This window comes from Hipposideros armiger, unplaced genomic scaffold, assembly GCF_001890085.2.
Source record: "Hipposideros armiger isolate ML-2016 unplaced genomic scaffold, ASM189008v1 scaffold_358, whole genome shotgun sequence".
NCBI lineage: Eukaryota > Metazoa > Chordata > Mammalia > Chiroptera > Hipposideridae > Hipposideros > Hipposideros armiger.
The window spans coordinates 1,088,643-1,096,904 of record NW_017731708.1 but is presented as its reverse complement, the minus strand read 5'-3'; positions in this window follow the sequence as shown (position 1 = coordinate 1,096,904).

Here is an 8,262-nt window from a genome sequence, read left to right as displayed (position 1 = left end):
GTCTGTATTATGCCCTGGGAAACAAACATATACTAAATTCTTACTGGGTTATGAGAACTGTGCTGGGCTAACAAAAATGAGTAACTTAAGTCCCTTGAGGAACTCACACTCTCATGGGGGGTTATACTTTCAGTGTATGAGTTGGTTATATAACTGATGGAGCAGAAAAGCATGAAAGGGGAACACTAAACTCAACCTTTCGGTCTGGGGAGGCTTCCTGGTGTTGAGATAGGTCCTGAAATACAAGTAGAAGTAAGTCAGTAAAGAAGAATGAAAGGGCACTGCAGGCACAGAATAGTGTGAACAAAAGCAAGGAATGAGGGACAAGATGGTATGTGGGAAGTAATGCACAAAGCTGAGTGCCACCAAAGCAGAAAGTACAAGGCAGGGGATGGAGGGTCTTGTAAACAATGATTAATAGTGTGGGTTTCATTCTATAGGCAACACGGCACCATCATAGCGTTTTTGTAGGAGAGGGGACTGGTCAGATTCCCATGTCAGATGGATTTCCTAACCAGGTATGGAGGATGGCGTTAAGAGAGACAAGACTGAAGACAAGTGGGCATAGAGAGAGTCTCACTGGAGGTACATATAAGAATCATCTGGAGAATATTTTAAACTAAAGATATCCTCAACTCACACCAGACTTTAAAACATATGTGTGTGTTTTTTTAAACATCCTCCAGAGATTCTGAAATATACCCTCAGCTGAGGACCATTAAATTGGGAGATTACATTGTAATAGTTAGGGCCTGAACTAGGACCATAAGAGTGGGGAAAAGGTAGAGAAAGATTTGAGAACTTTTTAGGAAGTTTAATCAACAGAACCTATTCATTCATTCATCCACCCATCCATCCATCCATCCATCCATCCATCCATCCATCCATCCATCCATCCATTTAACATGTATGAGGCCAAGCACTGTGCTAGGTGGTAGAAACTCAATGATGAAAAGGACTCAGTTTCTGCCTTTAAGTTTGTATAGTCTAGGGCAGAATTTCTCCAACACACCACTAATAATTTTAGCAACAGGAAAAATAAGCAAAGAAAAAAACATTCCTGAGACATTGTGGCCATGAACCAGTCTTGACATGAAGTTGCAGCTTGGGTGGTCCCGGGAACTTCAAAGGGTTTGGTTTAAGTAATCCTCTGGAGAAATACACTATTTTCTCCAGCCTCAAAGAATGTCCAGAGACAGTTTTTCAAAACCAATGAGCTGTATACAATTAAAATAATAAAGTAAAAATATAAATGAAGAAAGTAAGCACACAGGAAACACACTGCAGAAATAAACCTGTAATGATTTTAGATAGTAAACGTATCAGAATGTTTGTATATTCAATCTCTTGCAACTATGGAATTTATATTTAAATATATAAAAGAAAAGCTTGAAAATAATATCAGGGACAGGAAACTGTAAAAAGTGACCTCTCAGCTATATAATGGCCCATTTGAAATTTAAAATACAGTAGCAAAAATGAAAAACTCAGTAGAACATTTTAACAGTAGAATAAACAGAGGTGAAGAGAGAATTTGTGAACTGAAAGGTAAGAAATTATCTATAAGGAGGCAGTAACTTTTTCTGTAAAGAGATGGTAAATATTTCAGGCTTGTAGGCTATATAATCTCTGTCACAACTACACAAAGACAATATGTAAACAAAGGGGCGTAGCTGTGTTGCAACAGAACGTTGTTTACAAAAGGAGAAAGTGGGAGAGATTTGGTTCACAGGTAGTAGTTGCCAACCCTTGGTCTAAAATGAAGCACAGAAGAGAGAAACATATGCTAAATAAAGAACAGATATTATGAACAAGAAAGATAGAAAAAGGTCTGACATATGTTTAACTAGAGTTCTGAAAGAAGTAGAGGAACAATGGGGCAGAAGCAATATTTGAACACATGAGAATTTTCCAGAACTAATGAGAGATATTGATTTGCTGATTGACAAAGCCCCAAATAGTAGAACAAATAAAAAGAAAATCACACTTAGATACTCATCATATAACTGAAGACCATCAAAGACAAAAATATATAAAATGTAGGCAACAAAGATGAATAGACATTGCATGCCTCCAGGGGCTCCCAATTATGTATACTATAATGCTAATGGCCCCCTGGAGTTATGCAAGGCGGAAGCCCTGATTAAGCTGATCGCTGAATTTTTAACAGCAGTAAAGGATACTGGACAGCAGTGGGGTGATGTAAACCTATTTTGAAGTATGAGAGCAGCAGGGATAGTGCTGTAGGGGTGATTAGGGGCAGGTCCAGGATTTGCAGGGGGGCACAAAGTTTATATAAGTTGGGGACCTATTTTTATGAGAAACAATACAAAATTACAAATAGAAAATTCAATAAAGGGCCTTGAAAAAAACCTGCTCAAGTGAGAGGCCCTAAAGTTTGAGCTTTATTAGCTTCATGGTAAATCCACCTCTGTAGGTGCAACGTGTTCTTCTCTTCCAGTGCCCCAGCTCTCCTTCCCTTAGCATCGATCTTCCCCACCATGGGCAGTAAAATGTCATGCTCATCCTGGGCTCCTCCACTGCTCAGACTTCTTCAGAGATGTTCTGAGCCAGACCAGAGGGAATTTTTCATCCTGGTCTCCATCACATCACAGGGGCCTATAAGCCAGTGGGGTTCAGAAGTTCTGAGCAAGTGTATAAAGCATTAATAAACATACATGTATATTTACATTAGGTTTGTGCATACATATGTACCTCATTTGATTTCTGCTGTGACACTTTATGTTAAAAGATAGTTCTTTTCCTACTTCTGCATTCCCACTGCCTTCTGCCCTCATCCAGGCCCCCGTCACTTCATAGCATCCAGACTTGTCTCACCACTCTCATTCTAGCTTGTACACTGCCACCAAAACTTATTCTTCCATAAACTTAGCCTCTACAACAGTTGTTCTCAACCACCTGCCAAGGACTATGATCAGGGTACAGCAATAAATCTTGCCCTCTGTAAATGTCTCCCTCTGGTTCAAAAGATGGGGGCAATGCCTGAGGCATCTCCCTTGTTCCTCCATGGGCTATAGCACCCCAGTGGCCAGCATTGTACTGGGACCCCGGGACAATAGCCATGCTTCTCAGAGGGCCCACACCTGCTGCTGCTGTTGCTGCCACCACCAACACTGCCCTCAAACAAGCCACACTCTGTGAGGCCCCAGTGGGAGCTGCAAGAAGGTATAAACTGGCACCCCAGGAAGACCTAAGGGAGGCTCACCTTATGCTCTCTAGTTCAGAATTGCCTCATGGGTACATCCTGCTCACATACTATCAAGCCCTGTGCAACCTAACTGTGCAACCCAAAGAAGCTGCCCTTTGCCATTCTGTGTCTAGGACTTTTGCGGCACCTAATTTCTGTCCCTTTCACTCACAGCTTTGGGACCCTGTGGACTGCAGGGGCCAGGTGGAGCAGTCGCTTCTGCTTCTTGTTTTCTCTTAAGTTCACTCTCCCATTCCAGTCCACTCATCTGAGAATCCAATGACTTCCCTTTTCCTAGAATGAGTGAAGACTCTGCTTATGAACCAATCTGCATAGGCTCCCTCCAGCCCAAGAGATAACTTCTGCAAAATCATCCAGATATTTTGGACATTTGAAAGAAAATTCATCTCTGATTGGTTAATACTACACATCTGTTTTATAATATCTTTATTCTAGAACATGCAAGCATTTCTTGTTTTCAAAAACAAGCTCTCCTGATTAATTTAGAAGACCCTTTATAATGGCTGCACCCTTCCTTCCATCTGCCTCCCAGAATCCCGCAGTCAGAACTGGCCACTCCCCATCCTCGCCAGCTTCTCTCTCTTCTCAAGCACCTGTCTCCTTCCTAGACTTGCTCATGGGTTTCCCTCTACCTCCTCTTCTCTTAGCCAAACCCTTTACGTCTACCCCAAAGCCTCCTTACTGCTCAGGGGTCCCCTGACTTGGATTTCTCAAGTCCACCTTGAACTGCCTTTATTCCTGCAGCATTTGTAATCCCTGTTGTAAAATATGTTACTGTGGTTCTCAATCCTGGCTGGGGTACTTTTTAAAAATATATATGCTTCGACCCCCACCCCAGAAGATCCTTATTCTGGAGGCTTGTGGAGCTTTTGAAAGCTTCCTGGGTGATTCTGATGTGCAGCCAAGGATGAGAAACACTGCTTTAGGAACACGCTATCTTGTGATTTTCTGTAATTGCCTTTTATGTCTAAGCCTTGTTTCCCCAAATAGACTGTAAGTGTATTGAATACTGAAGCTATAGCTATAATTTTTCTGTGCTTCCACATAGTCTTGTCTACCAGGCATGAGTAGGTGCTCATGACAACTTCAGTGCGATGTTGGATAACAAACCCTTGGATCGGAAGGAGGAAACTTGAGATCTGTTCCTGATTCTGTAACTAGCCAACCACTATCCTCTCTGGATTTCCGCTTCTTCATTTGTAAAATGAGGGTGATAATTAGGTTTTCAAACTCCTGGGAACTCCTAGGAAATAGTAGAAGCTCACGAGTTATTTTCAATATTTCAAAAAGCCGTTGAAAGTTATACAGTTCATATCAATTTGCAGATTAGTAATCTATCAAAATATGCATTAATGAAGGACAGGAGACATCATAAAAGGAAACTTTAGTTGTGAAAACATTTAAAAGCACTTTGAAAATTATAGGATTCCATGATTCTTTTAGCCCAGTATTTATTATCTAGATCCCCTGAGAAAGAAGAGTAGAACAGAGTGAAGTAAGGAATTTTAAGTTAGACTAACTTAGATTTAAATTCCAACCCCACAACCTACTAGATGTGCAAACTTGAGCAAGCTCTTGTCCTTTCTAAGCCTTTTCCTTCATCTGAAAAATGAATATACTGATAGTAGCTATTCCATAGAGTTGTTATAAGGATACATAAATCAGTACATGGAGACCATTTAATGCATTGCCTGGCACACAGCAAGTGCTCAATAAATGTTATTAGGAATATACCTGCTGTGTTAGTCTTCTCAGGCTGCCATAAAAAATACCACAGACTGGGTGGCTTAAACAACAGACATTTATTTGCTCACAGTTCTGGAAACCGGAAGTCCAAGATCAAGGATCTGACAAACTCAGTTCCTGGTGAGAGTTGTCTTCCTGGCCTGTAAATGGCTACCTTCTTCCTTTATGCACACATGCCTTTCCTCTGTGTGTGTGGTAGGTGGAGGGGGAGTGAAAGCGAGCTCTCTGGTGCCTCTTCTTATAAGGACACTAATCCTATTGGATCAGGGCCCCACCCTTATGACCTCATTTAACCTGAATTACTTCCTTAGAGGCCCCTATCTCCAAATATAGCCTCACTGGGAGTTAGGGCTTCAACATATGAATTCATGGTGGGTGAAAGGGTAACACAAACATTCAATCCATAACACCTAAGATGAGAGAGACACTCAGAGCTAAGTAAGGCTAACAAGAGAACGGATAGTCAAATTCACAAGAAATGTTATCTCAAGAAATGTCTGTTTCCTAGGTTGGGAGGTTTATAACAGGTTTGGGAATAATCCTTCAGCTTCAGAACATGTGGCCAATGTGTTGCACAGTAGTCATTATGGTGCAACCTGCATCGTGGAACATGAAACTGGGGTGGGGTGGGGTGGGGAGACACCACCGCCTTCCCGGGGCCAGGCTTCTCCCACTCTGTGGGCATTTTTATCACCTAGAGGATGGGGTAAAATGCTGATTCCCAGGCCCTATCACCAGAAATTCTCAGTACGTCAGTAAACTGTATTTCTGCATTGTTAACACCCACAAAAACACTGCTCTAAGAAAATTATTCTAGATGAAAAACTCAAAACCCAAACGGCAAGGTAGAGGGTAAGCTGACTACAGTGCTTTTACACTGCTACAATTCCTACTGGGTGGAAGCCAGATGTGTGTGATCAGCAGTTCAGCAGCAAGTGGCAGAGAGAGCAGGAGGGCCAGGAGGGCCAGGAGGATTGGCTGGAGCATGGACATGAGCACACAGCGGGGGTAGGGGGCAAGAGGAGGGATGACATGGGGGTGATTGCCTTCAGAGGAAGCCAGCCTTCAGGAGTCCAGGCTGTGGGATGCCCAGGTGTATGTGAACTACTTTGGAACCCTGAAGGGTCCTGGACGCTTGTTTCAGAGATCCAGGGAGGGTAGATCAATCACAGAGAGCCCACGGCTTTGGTTTTCTTCTGGGTGGTTTTGTTTACTTCTGGACTAACATTTTTTTTTCCCCTTTTACCATCAACCCAAGTAAAGTAGAGGCACTACTGATTATCATACGAGGTCCAGGATGCTGAGGGTGCTGATGATGATTATGGTAGTGATGATGTCCACCCAGCATTGCTACTGTGACATCTGGTATCTAGGCCACAATAGGGACAACATGACCTAGCAAGAGGAAGCCCTCATTTTAATAAAGACACAGTTAGTTTCCTTGGACGACTTTTCATTATTTTTCTTTTCTTGCCAATCTGTTGTTAGATTAATTTTATTCTGATTAAATGCCATGATCATAGGCAAGACAAATGTCTGATGGTTTGTTTCGTTGTCATATGTGTGATACAAACCTGGTTTGCCTTTCCTAAAACTTAGTTTTGCAATTATTGTGAGTGTAGGTAATACTGAGAGAGATTCTCAGCCCAGCACTTTACTCTCCTGGACATTTGGGTTTCTATATTTCATGTTTTCACTTGGCATGCACTTTTCTCAGCCATGCTTAGGAAGGAATGGCCCTGCATTGAAATAGGAAGAGTCTTATGACTTCTGAACCTATTCTCAACCTCAGTCCTTATCTGAAATTGGATCCAACTTAAGAATTTTAAAGCTCAACAAAAAAAAATCAGGGATAAGCATTACAAATGCTCTATCCAGAGTCCATTTTCATTTAAGGCTGCCAAAATGTAGCTACTATTAATTAACGTTGAGATTAATGGGAGGGACAGTGTTCTGGATTCTATAAAAGGTAGTAGACATGTGGAGGAGGGCATTTGTTTGAGAGGACTTTCTTCCCATCTTGTTTCTGCATCCTGTTTCTCACTCATTTACACAGGAGGAAGAGTTGCTAATCTGCTGTCTACAGCCTAACTTTGCAGGTCTTGTGCAGTTCTTTCCTCCATTCTCTGAGTAAAATTTACACTGTACATTATACAAAGTCTAAGCTATTTTCTACCACTTTAGGTGGGTGACTGCCCACCTAAATCCATGTCTTAAACTTGCTGTTGCTGACTGAGGAAGGACCAGTCCACAAAGGGCAAGCTGGGGCCTCCTTACCCTCTTCCCACTCTTCCCAACTCTGTGTGGGAATCAGGACAGTGAGGGCCTTCCTGTCAGGATGAAGGTTTTCGGCCCCACTTTGGCCATTAGCCTAAGCTACATGCTCTAATTCAATTTAACCAGAGATAGCTTGCTTGGGGCAGACGGGGTAGTAATGTAGTAATTGGGAGCTTGCTCTAATATTAATAAATCTAGTTATTATTTCCCATTTGGCTACTGATCTTTGTAGCTATAATGCCCTCAGAAGGAGGGGTTAGTCTTAGGATTCAGACACCAAACTCTCTACCCTGAATCTTTATCAGAATTCTTCCCTACGGTGGTTGATTATTTACTAAAAAATCACTGTGACTCCTAGGTCTTTGTAGTTCTTTCCTCCACTCTCTGAGTAAAATCTACACTGTACATTATAAAAAGTCTAAGATATTTTCTACCACTTTAGGTTTAGATTTGGAAAGGCAGAAGGTAGGAGGTGGCCCATTTCCACTTAAGAACATTACCTGTAACTAAATGTATTATTTCCAAGTCATTTGTGCAAACTTTGGTTTTACTGTGGTGAGACTATAAGAACCTGGATTTAGGAGTTCATCACCCTTACCAATTTAGAAGTAAGGTCATCTACCCTGCCACTGAGAAGTTTCCAAAGCATTAGGATCTTAGAGGTGATCTTGTCTATATCCCACCCCACCCAGGAATGCTTGTATCACTAATAGGTAGGGGTTACCAGCATCTACACACATTTCCAAACCAGAGGTACACAAGGGACATCAATGTAATCTGCAAAGTTACATTAAAAATATATATATATATATCTGAAGGAAATTAGCAAAATTTGAAACTGAAAAAAATTATGTGGTGGGAATATTGGTTATTTGAGACTTGATATATTTGAGATATACACATTTGATATAATTCATGAATACCTAAAATATTTCATAAAGAGAAAAAAGATTTTAGTTTATGATTATAAAAATAAAACACAAAATGAAACTAATAGTCTTATTAATTAA